This window comes from Amblyomma maculatum, chromosome 10 (assembly GCF_055883805.1).
Source record: "Amblyomma maculatum isolate TAMU_Amacu chromosome 10, ASM5588380v1, whole genome shotgun sequence".
Lineage (NCBI taxonomy): Eukaryota > Metazoa > Arthropoda > Arachnida > Ixodida > Ixodidae > Amblyomma > Amblyomma maculatum.
The window spans coordinates 86,855,474-86,870,990 of NC_139353.1; the positions used below are offsets into that span (position 1 = coordinate 86,855,474).

At 45.4% G+C, this 15,517-nt stretch overlaps 2 pseudogenes across 1 annotated transcript; one reads left to right on the plus strand and one right to left on the minus strand.

Annotated features, from left to right (window-relative positions):
• Positions 1–1,335: 1,335 nt before the first annotated feature.
• Positions 1,336–7,250, plus strand: LOC146176945 (uncharacterized; annotated as a pseudogene). The gene is made up of 2 exons (XR_014701588.1): positions 1,336–4,792; positions 5,525–7,250. The product of XR_014701588.1 is annotated as an uncharacterized LOC146176945 (transcript).
• Positions 7,251–13,225: 5,975 nt separating this feature from the next.
• LOC146176946 (uncharacterized) lies at positions 13,226–14,315 on the minus strand (annotated as a pseudogene).
• Positions 14,316–15,517: the final 1,202 nt, after the last annotated feature.

Consider the following 15,517-nt stretch of genomic DNA (forward strand, 5'->3'; position numbering starts at 1 on the left):
ACGAAGGACGAGGTCAAGAAAGCACTAGAAACTATGAAAAGGGGGAAATCAGCTGGAGAGGATCAGATAACTACAGATTTGCTGAAGGACGGGGGGGATATCGTGCTAGAAAAACTGGCCACCCTGTATACGCAGTGCCTGGTGTCATCGACGGTACCGGAACCATGGAAGAATGCAAACATTATCCTCATTCACAAGAAAGGGGACTCTAAGGACCTTAAAAATTACAGACCAATCAGCTTACTGTCTGTTACGTATAAGGTATTTACTAAGGTAATCGCTAATAGAATCAGGACAACCTTAGACTGCAATCAAGCAAATGATCAAGCAGGGTTTCGGAAACGGTACTCTACTATCGATCATATCCATACCATCAATCAGGTGATAGAAAAATGCTCGGAATATAACCAGCCCTTATACATAGCATTCATTTATTACGAAAAAGCATTTGACTCAGTTGAAACCTCGGCGGTGATGCAGGCATTGCGAAATCAGGGGGTAGACGAGCCGTACGTGAAAGTGCTGGAAGATATATATAGTGGCTGCACAGCAACCATAGTACTGCATAAAGAAAGTAACAAAATTCCCATAAAGGTGTTAGGCAAGGAGACACAATCTCCCCAGTACTATTCACAGCTTGTTTAGAGGAAGTATTCAGAGACTTGGAATGGGAGCAGTTAGGGATAAGGGTAGATGGAGAATACCTCAGTAATCTGCGATTTGCTGATGACATTGCCTTGCTAAGCAACTCGGGGGATGAACTGCAAATAATGATTGATGACCTAGATAGAAAAAGTAGAAAGGTAGACTTGAAAATCAATATGCAGAAGACTAAGGTAATGTTCAACAGCCTCGGGAAGGAACAGCAGTTTACATTAGGTAGCGAAATACTGGAAGTAGTAGGTGAATATGTCTACTTAGGACAGGTAGTAACTGCAGATCCGGACCATGAAAAGGAAATAACAAGAAGAATAAGATTGGGATGGAGCGCATTTGGCAAGCACTCGCAGATTATGACTAGCAGCTTACCGGTATCGCTCAAGAGGAAAGTATACAACAGTTGCATCTTGCCTGTACTCACCTATGGGGCTGAAACGTGGAGGCTAACCAAGAGAGTTCTACTTAAGTTGAGGACAACTCGGAGGGCTATGGAACAAAAAATGGTAGGGGTAACATTAAGAGATAGAAAGCGTGCAGAGTGGGTCAGAGAAATAACTCAAGTTACCGACATTCTTGTGGAAATTAAGAAGAAGAAATGGACATGAGCAGGACATGTAGTGCGAAGAGAGGATAACCGATGGTCGCTGAGGGTAACAAACTGGATTCCAAGGGAAGGAAAGCGTAGCAGGGGGCGGCAGAAAGTTGGGTGGGCGGATGAGATTAAGAAGTTCGCAGGGGTCAAGTGGATGCAGCTAGCACAGAACCGGGTGAAGTGGAGAAATATAGGGGGGCCTTCGCCCTGCAGTGGGTATAATCAGGCTGATGATGATGATGAGGTGGCCAAATTGTTCCACAACCTTCCACTACGGGACCTTTCTCTCCACTTCCACTTTCGTTGCATTATTATGGATTGCCGTTTGAACGACCAGTAAGTACTCTTCTTACCCTACTAAAATCTAACTTTTTCGAGCTTCTCTGCAGTTCAAGTCAATGGCACCTTTTCCACATGTTGAAATGAAAGGCTGATACTGCTGCCCGCAAATGCTTCATTAGCTTTCGCTAATGAAGTCACTGCATCGTCCCCAGAAATAGGAGGTACATTTACTCCATAGCAAAAGATGCCACCATATCAATGTTCAGGGACATAAATGATGAGGTGCCAGTATGATGCCACTGATCTTCTCAGGCATGAAATGATGCATCTGTGCATTTTGCTGTGTTCAGGCCAGGAAATATTACCCTGCTATCTATCTGCTGGCCATTTTGGCTGCACCGCTCACAGGCATGATATCCCGTGGTGCCCAGATATTGCCTTGACACAACTCTTTGCTGGGTCACCACATATTATTACTGTGAGGGTCACATTGACCCAAACCCTTTCTATATCAAGTCATATTCTTGCAACCGGAGGGCCCAGCGTGCGAGGCGACCACATGGGTCTCGAAGGTTCCACAGCCAACGGAGTGAATGATGGTCAGTTACGATAGTAAACGACTGTCCGTACAAATATGAACGGAAACAAATATGAAAAGCACGGATGTGTTTAATAACATTGGAGACGGTTTCAAGGGTGTCTTTGGCGATTAAAAAGTTGTACACGTCAGCCGCGATGCCCTTCAAAATGTGGCCGACTCTGTCTTCTTCGGGCATGTTGGGATTCACACATTTGCACAATCTGAGGATCTCTTCTCTATAAGTGGTACAAGTTTCATCCGGCAATTGAGCTCTTTGAGCAAGGGTCTGCTCAGCCCGCTTTTTGCTCGGTAGTCACCAGAACGCTGTTTTATCTCGGTGGCAAACCGTTCCCAAGTTCATGTTGTCCTCGTTATTCTCGAACCAGGTCATAGCCATGTGAGAAAGAAAACGACATTTGTGAGCATGGTGGTAGGGTCCCATAGGTTCAACCGACTAACTCGTTCATAATGAAGTAGCCACTTCTCAACGTCCTCACCTTCTCCTGCAAACGGTCGTGGTTCCCGCGGTAAGGCTGGCAGGGAATAGAGCTGGAGGGGGCAGGCCTGTCACCAGCCTGGCTTGCAGCATTGCGGCTGGCACGGTTAGATTTGGTGTGGTCCATGATGGTTCGAATCGGTGGCAGTCCAGCAAGGCGGCGACTACGTCGAAACTCCAGTTGGTCTTGCTGCGCCGTACTTAGGGATCGAACGGAGCACCTTCCACGAAGTTGTTATGGTGAAAAGCAAAGGGGTGTTTATTTACAGTGATATGGCAGTGGGACAAGGTAAAGCCTACTAGCCCCCAGGCACCAACGCTTTCTCCTCTTCTCCCAGACCAGCACAATCCTTCCTTGTCGTCAGTGGCATGACAATATACAGAGCAAGAAATGGTTCTTAGCAGCACGTGTTTTAGAGAGTTCATTTTGACTATAAAAAGTGTGCAGCTGAGGACACCATCTTGAGGGACACCATTTTCCTGTATGTACGGCTTTGAGTATGTATTGCCAACACAAACTTTGAAGATCCGTTCAGACAAGTAACTTCATATCGTATTGAACATGTTCCCTGTGATACCGAGAGAGAAGAGGTCGCGGATGATACCATAGCGCCAAGTGGTATATGCTTTTTCGAGATCGAAAAAGAGAGATAAACGATGTGTAGAAAAGCATCCCTTGCATAAGACTCAAATGCAATAAGCTGATCCGCTGTTGACCTCTCTGCCCTAAAACCAGCTTGGTTTTCGTCACGAAGACCATTGTATTCAAGGAAATGAAAAAGGCGACGATTTATCAATTTTTTAAAAAGCTTGTATGGGCAGCTGGTTAGCGCAATAGGCTGATAACTGGAAGCAAGTGTGGGCTCTTTCCCGGGTTTTAATATTGGAATAATTGCTTCCTTCGATGCTTTAGGAAAGCGTCCTGTGACCCATAGTTTACTACACACGCAGAGAAGGGTTTGAAGCATGTCCACATGCAGGTGCCTGAGCATTCCGTATGTGATTCTGGCAGGACTTGCTGAGTTCTTACATGTCCCTAGGGCAATCTTCAGCTCCTACAAGGTGAATTGGCTATTGTACCCTCCTGTGCGCGGTCTTTTATCGTGCATAGGCCTCCTCTCCTCTGTTGCCTTGTGTCGCAAAAAGGAATCTGTATAGGGAAAATGAATATATACTAAGCTCGGCACACTAGAGTGTTGCTTGATGTTCAAGGGAGTCACCATTGGTGCTGACAAAGGGTGTTGGGAGAGTGCTATATTCTTTGAGTGCTCTTATTCTGTTGCAAACTTTGTGTGCGTCAGTATAGAAGTTCACAGAAGAAAGGAATGATGCCCAGCTTTCTCGCTTAGAGATGCGTCGAATACGCCTGCCATTTGCCTTTGCACGCTTAAAGGATATTAGGTTTTCAGCTGTGGGGTATCGGCGTAGCTTCCGAGCAGTCTTACATTCCGCAGTCCACCAGGGTCTTTGTTTATTTCGTGGCTTACTTGACGTGAAATATTTCTGCTGCCTCTATAATGTGCAGCATGATCAAGTGCCGAGTTTAATCAAGGCTTGTTCATGCCAATGATAAGTGTTCCCTGAACATCTCCCAGTTGGCTGCATATTCTTTAAACTTTCTAGGGTAAGATACATTTTCATTTTTATTGCCTGCATACTTTAGAGATCGGAAAATGGTCACTTCTGTATACATAGTTTTCACGTGACGTCACATACTGCTCCGGGAATCAAGCCGGTTCCGTCCGCCGCCATATTGGGGTGTACACCTCACGCAGCTTACCCGTTTGAGCGGCCTTTCGCAGGGGCCAAAGCTGCGTGTACGCGACTGAACTGTGTCTTTAGCTGGTGCCATGGCAAAAACTAGAGGCGAGGAGTTTTGCCCATCGTTCTTTGAACAACTTGTGGGACCTACATGGGCTCGCTACGAGTCAAAAGTAGCGATTTGCGACGGCATTGATCCGTACAAGCTGCACATCGGAAGAGATGCAACCGCAGATGCCGAGCTGTTGCCCCCGACGACGAATATGGACATAATTACCTTGTGTTGTCGACAAGCTACGTGTCGATGCAGCAGATGAAAGCCTACAAATCACTCGAGGCACATAACTACTTCACTAGTGGTTAGGTGAGGAGCCTGATGGCGAAAGAACTGCCATCGAAACGTATCGTCGTGCTTTGCGAGGTGAGTGCTTAATGAAAATCGCATTTCTTCGTGTGCGTTCCCATAATCTAAAGCAGGATTTATTTCTCTGCACTGTGCGCGCTCGAGCACACGCCGAAGCTACAAAATCGCGGGCTCAGTGTGCCGTTACAAACCGTAGATGAATCTGCAGGGCGCTCCGCGCTAAGAAATCGGCATTTACCAATCTGTGCTCTCTAGTGTGCAGTGTTCAAGAGCACTGTTAAATTTTTTTCGTCTGGTTGATTTCGTGAGGGCCAGCGATTCTTTGGAGTGCTGCGAAATCTGAGTACACCAACAGTTTTACATTTCGACTCGACCAAGGCACATTCACAGTGGCGAGCAGCGGAGGTCGCGCGACAGGTTTAAGCAGATTCCCATTACTGTTCCTCCTCGCTTTCGTAGGGCGCCGGGGCCGTAACAAATCGACCGATATCGGCCGCACGACGTATGCGACTAGCACGTGTGAATCTGCCCTAAGGTGACTGGTGTTGTCTGGTGTCCCGCATTTACACCTAGATTGAGCAGTGTGCACGCAAAAGCAGTATTTTTATGTTTGGCGCATGATGGCCTTAGTTGCCTATGTGCCATAAAACCCAAATCAAAGCAAAAGCAATTTTAGAGAGGCAGAGCCTGTTTTAATTCGGGACAACAGAGGATGTAAGCATCAGTTGAAGCCTCACATCCAACACAACTGAGCAGAGACAGTTCTGTAACTGGTCATTTTATTTTCAGGTCAATCATTCCCAGCGGTTACAAGATGCACCACTCAAGGCATGGATTCTGGCCAACACTGACGGAAGCATCATTACAGCACACTGCACCTGCATGGCAGGAGCAGGTGAAGCCTGCTCACACGTTGGTGCAGCGTTGTTTGCTGTTGAGACAGCAGTGCGCCTAAGAGATTCAAGAACATGTACAGAAAAGTCCAATCTGTGGCTCCCTGCACATAAGCCAGGAGTAGAATTTAAGAGGCTACGGGACATAGATTTCACATCATCCCAAGCAAGAAAGAAAAAAATGGACAAAATGAATGTTGAAAACATCCAACCTAATGGTCAACGTACAGCAGCATGCTCTAGGCATTCATCCCTGTTTGTGCCATCTGCTCCAACTGTGGAAGAGCGTAATGCCTTTTACGCAAAAATCGCTGCGTCGGGAGTGAAACCTGCAATTTTTATGGTGCATCCGCAATACCACACAACGTTTCAACCTCCTCACAGCAAGGAACCAAAGCCTCTTCGTGGTCTCTTCTGTGAAGAAGCACGGTCAGAAGACTCACCATCTCATTGACCGTGCAAAGAAGTTCATGGCGGAGTTTGCCATTACACATGAAATGGTGGCCTTCATTGAAGAGATTACAAGAAAGCAAGCGAAATGTGAAAAATGGTACACGCACCGTGCTGGTCGCATCACAGCATCTGTGATGAAAAGTGTGTGTGCTACAAACATCACCAATCCTTCAATATCAGTGTTGAGTCAAGTATGTTATCCTGAGCAGCAAACCTTCTCAAATGCAGCCACAGAATGGGGGAAACGACACGAAACAGATGCTGTCAGACTCACACTGACTTCAAATGCACAAAAGCAGGACTGTTTTTGAGTGTAGAACACCCGCACATTGCCGCAAGTCCGGATGCATTAGTTTACTGCAGTTGCTGTGGCAAAGGCACTGTTGAAGTGAAATGTCCCTACACCCTAGCTCAGAAAAGATTATTTGGTGCAGAGCATGATCCACGGTTCTGCCTAGAAAGCATAGATGGGAATGCAAGGTTAAAGAGAAAACATGCATATTTTTTTCAAGTACAAACGCAAATGGCAGTGTGTGATGTGAACTACTGCGATTTCGTGGTTTGGACACCAACGTCAATGCATATTGAGAGGGTGCTGAGGGATGAGGCCTTCATTAGTGCTTTCATGGCATCTGCAACAGACTTTTTTGTGCACGTTGTTTTGCCCGAGCTATTTGCAGGGTACTTTTCAAAGAAACACAGCACAGGGGCAGTGACAAAGATAGGTACTGCTACTGCCAAGGCCCAGGCACTGGCAAAATGCTTGCATGCGACGGCAGCGACTGCAAGTACAAATGGTTTCACTACTCTTGCCTTGGGATTAAGCGAGCCCCTAAGCAGAAGAAGTGGCTCTGTGAGGACTGCAGCCAATCATCAATTGCTGCGGGGCAGTGACTGGGACAGACTTACTTACTGAGCACCAAGAGCAGCCTGGACAAACAAAAATATATGTAGAACCCCAATTCAGTCATGTGCCAGCAAAATATGCTGGTGGGAGCAGACAATAAAATCAGATGCCACAGCTCTGGTTGGTGTGTGTGGAGCTTTTTCAGCTTGGAAATGTTTCCTGGACAATGGCCATAGCAGCACCTTCACCCTTTAATTGCAAGACATGTACTCAAAGAGAGTGAGTTGACGGGCTAGTTGGTTTTCCATTGTACAAATTTCAACAGCGCATGCTACACAAGAACTCACAAAACAGAAAAGACACACGAGCGCTGACTGCAGTCAGCGCTCGTGTGTCTTTTCTGTCTTGTGTGTCCTTGTGTAGCATGCGCTGTTGAAATTTGTACAATTGCAAGACACTGGTTTGTGGGAGTTTAAGAGAGAGAGAGAGGCAGAGAGGTCGGCACGTTCCAAAGCAGCTCAGGCTATGATAGACGCCATAGCGGAGGGCTCCGGAAATTATGACAACCATGGGTTCTTTAACGTGCACTGGCATCGCACAGTACACGGGCCGCTATAATATCGCCTCCATCGAAATTCGACCACCGCGGCCGGGTCGAACCCGTGCTTTTCGGGTCAGAGGCCGAGCGCCATAACCACTGTGCCACCACAGCGGCAATTGCAAGATACTCTCCAAAAAATTAATATTCACCAAATACTTTGTATTCTGAGAACAGAACAGTTTTTTATTGGTGCTTGCCAATGTGTCCTGGTTTTAAAGTTAGGTTATTTTCCTTGTCAATGACAGCATGTAAGCTTTATTGATGAATCACAATGCATGCAGAAAATATCCAGGTATGCACTGTCTAGAATTAACATATACATACTCAAAAATATCAAATCTGCTCATGCTCATACGGGAAAGCTGTGCTTTCTGAGACACTTTGGTTAGTTATGGGGAAATCCAACATGGGGCAGTGACAACAAAAAATGATAGTATGCAATGCAATTAAGGCATATAAATAATAGATACCGCGGCCTGGCATCTTCAGAGAATGTACATGGTAGAAGAATAAATGGTAGCGTAACTCCCATAGAAGCCTGCGTGTCGACTCTGAGCGAGGCTTTAGTTTCCCAGCGCCCCCTGCGAACTGTGAGGCACAACAAACACGTGACATTGCTTGTGACGTCACAGTGACGTACTCTTGGCGGGGAATTTGTCTTTTTACTTATGAACGAAAAACAAGGCCAACAACGACGGAGGCAGAACGATGCTCGGATAAGGCAGAAAAATGGACACCGTAACTGTTCAGCCAACTTTACTTGACATGGATTTCTACTGTCAAGTTTTACGTTAACTGAAATGTTACGGCATCTTTAACCACCTTATTATAGCACCGTTCTGCCTCCGTCGTCGTTAGCCTAGTCTTTCGTCGCGCGTCATGTAAACGCATTCTGGGGCTTATTTCTTCGGGCATGTTTGTGAACAAGGGCCTTCAAGTGAATTCGGCAAGCACATGTATAGAACCACATGGCTTGAGGCATTTCACTAAGGGCATAAATGAGTGAAGCTGTGCTGCATAGAAAGCCAGGCTTTATTAATTCACGATTACTTACATAGACGCTTCACGACAATGAAATCTTTAAGTGTAGGAGAGCGACCACCGCTTATTCATCACGGTCTTCATGAAATCCTCGTGATAACAAAATGACCTGAGCGTAGGTCTCCAAACGAGACGCGGTGAGATTATGAAATGGTAAAAGATTTTGCTAACAAACATATCAGCGTCAAAGAACAACAAAAACAAGCGAACGGAATAACTAATGCTAGCGCTAGAACGCCAACCTGTAAGAGCTTAGGTAAGCAATTCAAATTGGGATTGCTAGTATTTAGAAGTTAATGCGTCTGAGAAGTGAAAATATCTACGATATAGCTTCGCTCCAATAAATCTCGCCCTGTTCATGATTCCCGTATTTTACTCGCGCTTCATTTGCCACTGAAAGGAGTCAATGTGAGGTTACAAATTTACAACTTAAGCATTTAACATGTTCATGAGAAAGATCCCATTGACAATAGGAACATCACTGTAATAACAGCTAAAGCACGTTCAGCGAACGTTGGTGCGGTAATGCGACGCAGTAAGCAAAACACGCAGCAAAGGGAGCGGAACGGAAGGCTTTGAGCAATGCGACACGCGTCTTGGGGGCAATAAAATCTCACCTTCACCGCTAAATTAAAACATGCAGCGATACGCCGCTCATGCAGACGTGTATCCGTAAAACAAGCCGCCACTTTTGCGACGTGCCTGGGAGGCCGAGCCGAGCCGCCGAGCTGTGACGCAGCATTGTCCCATCGTCCGGAAATGCGCACATGCAGCTGCAATCAGTTTCTCATCGAGCACAGACAGTCTTCGCCTTGCTGTAAAGCTCTACCACAACCAGCAGAATGAAATACTGACTGTTTGTTACAGATAACCCACTCTGTACGCAGCACGCAACGATGAACGTTGAACCGGGGCTGATGACCATCCCATTCCGCGGATGAAAAAAGCTTTGGTCTGAGCCATATCTGAGCTTTGGGCAACAACGCAGCGGATAAGTGGCCGAGAGAGGCCGTTAGAAACAAGTTAAAATATTATTAAAAATGTGACACGTTTTTTTTTTACGCAAGAAACAAAAACTGCATTCATTCCTGAGCGCGAATATTATGTTTACTTTCTAGTTCTTTGGAGTTCTGGCAGATCTTATTTTCTGTGCGCTAGTAATTTGCCTCACAGTTCGCAGGAGCCCTCATCATCGAGTTGATGCCGCTGGCAGTAGGCAGCTGCACGCGTTTTCTTCCAAGTTGCGCGACCAGTTGTACATTGACCTTGGAACGTATGTAAACCTGAGAAAACTGCAAATTGGAACATGGATAAAGCACGCTGTTTCCTCAGGTATGCACTACCGACTAGCCCGACACCTCGCTCTAATGTATGCAAATTTAGTTTTGTTACATTACAGACAACATATTCAGTGCTGGAAACTTGCACTTTAGACCCTAGATGCAGCAATTGAGTCAATTCAACCGTTGCCGCAGAAGCAAGGTCCAAAACTCGAATCATTAGCACATAAGCAGGCCAGCAAGCCCTGCCAAAATCACAACCATACACTGGGTTAAAAGTAAACGCACTAGACAAGTTCATGAAAGTACAATCCACCCAGCACAAAACCTAAAATCACTGAAATCGATTTGCTCACAATAAAGTACCAGAAACACTTGGCCAAAGCAAGAACGGTGCCACATATTTTATCTGTGTACAGGAACGTAACTGAACACAAGGGCAGTGATGAAAGCAGTGTGCGAACCACCCTTGCAGGACTTCATAACTTGCATACAAGCCTGTCTACTGATCAAAATATTATGAAGGAACAAGTATTTCTGAGGCTTGGACGAGGAAGGATCAGTACAGTTTTGTGGGGCAAGTTCTTTAATTGCCATTAGCATGTTACTAAGAAACGCATCAACAAAAGCAGCATAGGAAAAGTGCTTGAGTTCCTTTCAGTGGCTCTTCCTTATTCATAATTTTCATTCCTTGACCTAGTAACATGGAACTAAATCATGATTTTTGATAGAGGCGAAATTCTAGAGGCCCATGTACTGTGCGATGTCAGTGCATGCTAAAGAACCCCAGGTGGTCGAAATTTCTGGAGCCCTTCACTATGGCTTCCCTCATAACCTCAGTTGCTTTGGGACTGAGACCCCCATAAACCAAACTAAATCATGATGCTTTTGCATAACGTACACTTCAAGATAAATTATTTTCGATAAGGGCTACACCTGACTGATACATGCTGAACCGTCACCTGAAATATATATAAATGAAAGAACACTGCCACATCTGACAACTAATGGGTCAATAATGACACAAGGACAGTGGAAGTGTTCTCATTCACAACTATTTTGTTCACCACTTCTATGGAAAGAAGATATGTTCTCCTAAATAGTTCATGCAGGCCTCAAGAAAGTCAACTACCTTTGTAATGTGAGAAAGCAGCTGTTAGTCGGCCACAGGCACATACCACATTTTGTTCAGAGCATCACCATAGTGATAGATTACAACACATCATAAATATTTACAGTTGAATGTTATTCTATCTTGATAGCTATAAAAAAAAATACCAAACGAAGGCATTGAGAAGAAAATTATTTACACTGAGTCTCTCAGTGTACTCACAGCACTACACTCCAGAACTCGGTCATACCATTACTTGGGGAGCTGATACATAATATCGCAAAGGTCACAAATCTACGACACAGCATAAAGCTCTGCTGGGTCCCAAGCCACATGGGAATTGATGGAAATGGGAAAGCAGACGCATGCGTAGCACAGGCTTGACCTGTGAACTGAGGCTTCCCACCTCTACCCTTGTTCAGTACTATTTCAGATCTTGTAGCCATCTTCCCCCTCTTGTTCTACAAAGATTGTATAAAGTTGGTACATAGCAAACTAAAGGATATATGGCAGTCTACATGGGCAAATCAAGTAAATAACAAGCTACACCTGATAAAACCCATCTCGGGAGAGTGGACGTCGTGTACGCATCAGGAACGCTATATTGAAGTGATACCATGTCATCTACGTATTGGGCACCGGCACTTTACGTTATTAATATAAACAGCGCGAACACGAAGACAAGGGACAAGAAACAAGAAAGCCACAGTACAAGCGCTGACTCACAACTAAGCCTAAGCCCTTTACTCCAAGGCTCAGAAAAACAAACATGAAGAAAACGAAACAGTCACGTGAAACAACCCCTGGGTTCACCTGCTGCATAAAAATTACTTTAAAAAATCACTTAAAAAAGACACCTCTTTGCTTGAAAGAGCAAGAGAAGTCTTGCTGACACACTTATTGTCCGTTGAAATAAAATACGATTCCACTATCTCTCTCGTTATCTTCTCTTTGTGGCAAAATAAAATCTTAACACTGTCAAACTTAGGAGTGCACTTCTTCTCCTTCTTCATTATTTCACATGACTGGCAATGAGATACCAGAAACATGAACCCAGGGGTTGTTTCACATGACTGTTTCGTTTTCTTCATGTTTGTTTTTCTGGGCCTTGGAGTAAAGGGCTTAGGCTTAGTTGTGAGTCAGCGCTTGTACTGTGGCTTTCTTGTTTCTTGTCCCTTGTCTTCGTGTTCGCGCTGTTTATCTTAATAATGAATAAGTACCAACTCGCCCAACAAAGTATATCGGCACTTTACACACTTCATTCTGACCAAAGAAGACACACTTACATGTGAACTCTACGGAGATGTAACCACATTCTATGATCATGCACTGAACTCGATAAACTACGGAAAAAACACTTTCCACAATTTTACAGTGAACAGATCCCCTTGCATCCTAGGTTACTCCTGGAAGTAAATGCACTAGATGAAATCTGCAGTGTTTTTACGTTTTTATAGGAAGCAGAACTTCTGCGCAAATTGAAACATATTAAAACATCTCAGTTTGTTCTCACAATGCAAATACATTAGCCCTGCATTTGGCACATGATAGCCTGAGTTGCATATGTGCCATAAAACCCAACAACACATAAGCTGTTGTTTTTAACATGTGCACGCCACTTGAAACCAATAATAAAATATTGTGAGTGATAAACCTTGCCTTCATGACTAGTTGAAGGCCACAATGACAAGCAGTTGTGAGGAATGTTGTTAGTTAATGTAAAGCAACCCATCTTCAGCATGAGGAGCGGTCATTTAGTTTGAAACAAAGAAATTACTGTGAGTGTAGCAGCTTAGTGCAATTTGTGTTCTTTATATTGTGCGCATGGCATCGGAAAGAGATAAAGCTCGGTCACAGTACAAGGGCCAATAAATAAAAGGGACAAGCCCGCTGCGGTGGCTCAGTGGTTAGGGCGCTCGACTACTGATCCCAAGGATGCGGGTTCAATCCTGGCCATGTTTCGACTGAGGCGAACCTCATAAACCAAACCAAATAAAAGGGACAGTTTAACCTAGCAATCCCGTATAGTGATTGTGTCATGAGAAATTAGACTGTCTGCTGCTTTCTATCTGGCAACAAAGTTCGTAGTGTTAAACCACACATACCCCAACTCCACCCAATTAAACCCATATTAGGAAGGAGCCATTTTTGCCTCCAATGAGACAAAAAGAAATGTTATCCATATTGCATGTTTCTGTACGCACGATAAAGGGGCCCATTGCAAGGTTCCACTTCTGTACTAATTCGATATGCCCCACCAAAACCTATACCTCTTGATTTGCGGCGACCACAGAGGAACGAAGGTTTGTGAGAGTGCAGCAGACTGCCACAATCTTGTCCAGTGGTGTGAACTTGTCCCCAGGCCTGGCTGTCACAAAGTTAATTGGCTGAATATCCTTCATGATTACATACTTGTTGCGAACTAAGCCAATCACTCGCTCGACGTGAATGCGAACATTCGCCAGCCTTCGTGCTTTCAACTTCCATGGCTGAGAGCTGCTTTTTGCCCTTTGTGAAAGCAGGTATGTGCAGTTTTGCACAATACAAACCCAATGAGTCTGCAATATCAAAGCCCCTATCTGCCAGGACTACATCTTGCATTAAGTTGTCTAGAATACCACAGTTTTCAGTGATATGCTTATCACTGGCCCTTCCACCCCAGCCTTCTGAAATAAAGGTAATTACACCCTGTGGGGCAATTCCTATTAGGTACTTAGCAGTGTTGCTGCCCTTGTACTGCGACCAAGTCTCACTTCTAGGCTCAAGGGAAGATGGCCGTTCAATTCTCACCTCAAAGCAGTCAATGATGATGGCTACCTTGCTGCCAAAAGAATCGTAAAATGCCTGTGGCATTGTGCTCTGCAAGAGCTGCCGTGACGGCCATGCAATCTCTGACCTCAATCTCCAAAATGCCCCATGCAGCCACTTTTCGAAAATTCGGCTCACTGTTGAGCATGATATCCCAAACCTGTATGCAAGATCCTGCAAGGGAAAGTTGCACTTCAGCTTTATCATGAAAATTATAAATTCAACACACTTCTCGACACCATTCTGCTGTGTGTGCCTCACAGAAACTCAGACTATGTCAAAAACTGCCATGAGCGTTACAAAATTTGGCAGCCCGGTGTAAAATGAAACTTTCCCTGCATCTTGACGCAGTGATGCCTCGGAGACATCTGTGCTCTTGCTCCTCAAAATGAGCAGCTCTGACGAGAGATGATGGTTGTCAGCTTCCAGTGCTGTTATCTGGTATCCTGTGAGGTCTGTCTGAACAGCAGTTTCTGCAACAATGTGAAAAGCAGAAATATGACCATCTCTCTCAGTGCAGCAAATTTTAGCACAAGTGAACAACATTCATAACCGTGGGAAAAGCGCACTGTGCCACAAACCTACCTCTGGTTTGCTTCAGGCCCAATGCACTGCTTGGAGCTACCGCTTGGTTCTGTTCGGAGTCGGCCGCGGCGGATTGATCCGGATCCGAATCTCTACTGGCATTTTGTTCCATGGCGTCGTCCTGCTGACAGATTTCTTCTATGGACTCGTGATCTTCGAACGCGTTGTCATGAGAGAGGGCAGCGGTGACGACTGCTGTGGGTGCGACCGCTGTCTTCACTGCGCGTTGCTTGGCGCGCTCGTACCGGGCGTTCGCATCAGCTACGCGTTGTTCGCCGCCGTAGCCCAGCTCTACGCTCAGCGCCCAGTCCGGATTCGTCTCGTCCATGAGACGGGCTGGTTTGCCTGAAAGCAACCACACATTCATGATTTTGCCGCAATCGATGTCTCAGCATTCTGAAATAAGCCAATGCACCACCGCTGCTGCAATCAAAGCACAACTCAGTACCGGCGAGTTTACTGCAGTAGTAAACAGAGCAACGTTCACTTTGCTACCGAAGAAACGTGACTTTTAGCGGGAATAAACGGTTTAATCATGCGCGACAGTATGAAATTAGCTTGGCATTGCACTATCAGGCAACGTTTCGGCTGGCGGGGAAGCACGAATGATCTCGAAAAGTTACGAGCTCTATTTAATTTACACACGGTAGATTCGTGCATATATGGATGTTGGCCAGATTTTTTAGGTCTTTTCTGTTCAGGCGGGCAAGCCAGACGCTCCGGCGTTTTGCGGAGAGCGTCTCCGTGCGCTTCCACTGCCACGTAATGATTTTCGGTAACAGGAACATTCCTGGGGGTGGCTGTGCACTTCCCGGCCTTCGTCGGGACTTGCTTCTGCTTCCGCAGCCAAACACGGCACAATTCGGCATGTTTGCTGTGTAGAAACAGGTGTCTTACATGCAAACTAGGTAGAGTTGACACGCATGCCTGACTTTCCGTACACCTCAATATGGCGCCCACGTACCCCAGAAGGCCCTGTGACTGGCATCCGGTGACGTCCATGAAAACTATGTATAGATTGTTAATTACAACCCACTCTACCTGCCAATAGCTAAATCTATGGATGTGTATGTGTTTTAAATTTTTCAATTTTTCAATTAGCACACCTCGGGAGTCCATTCTTGTACATTCCCATAGTGGATGATGAAGATTAAAGTTTCCGA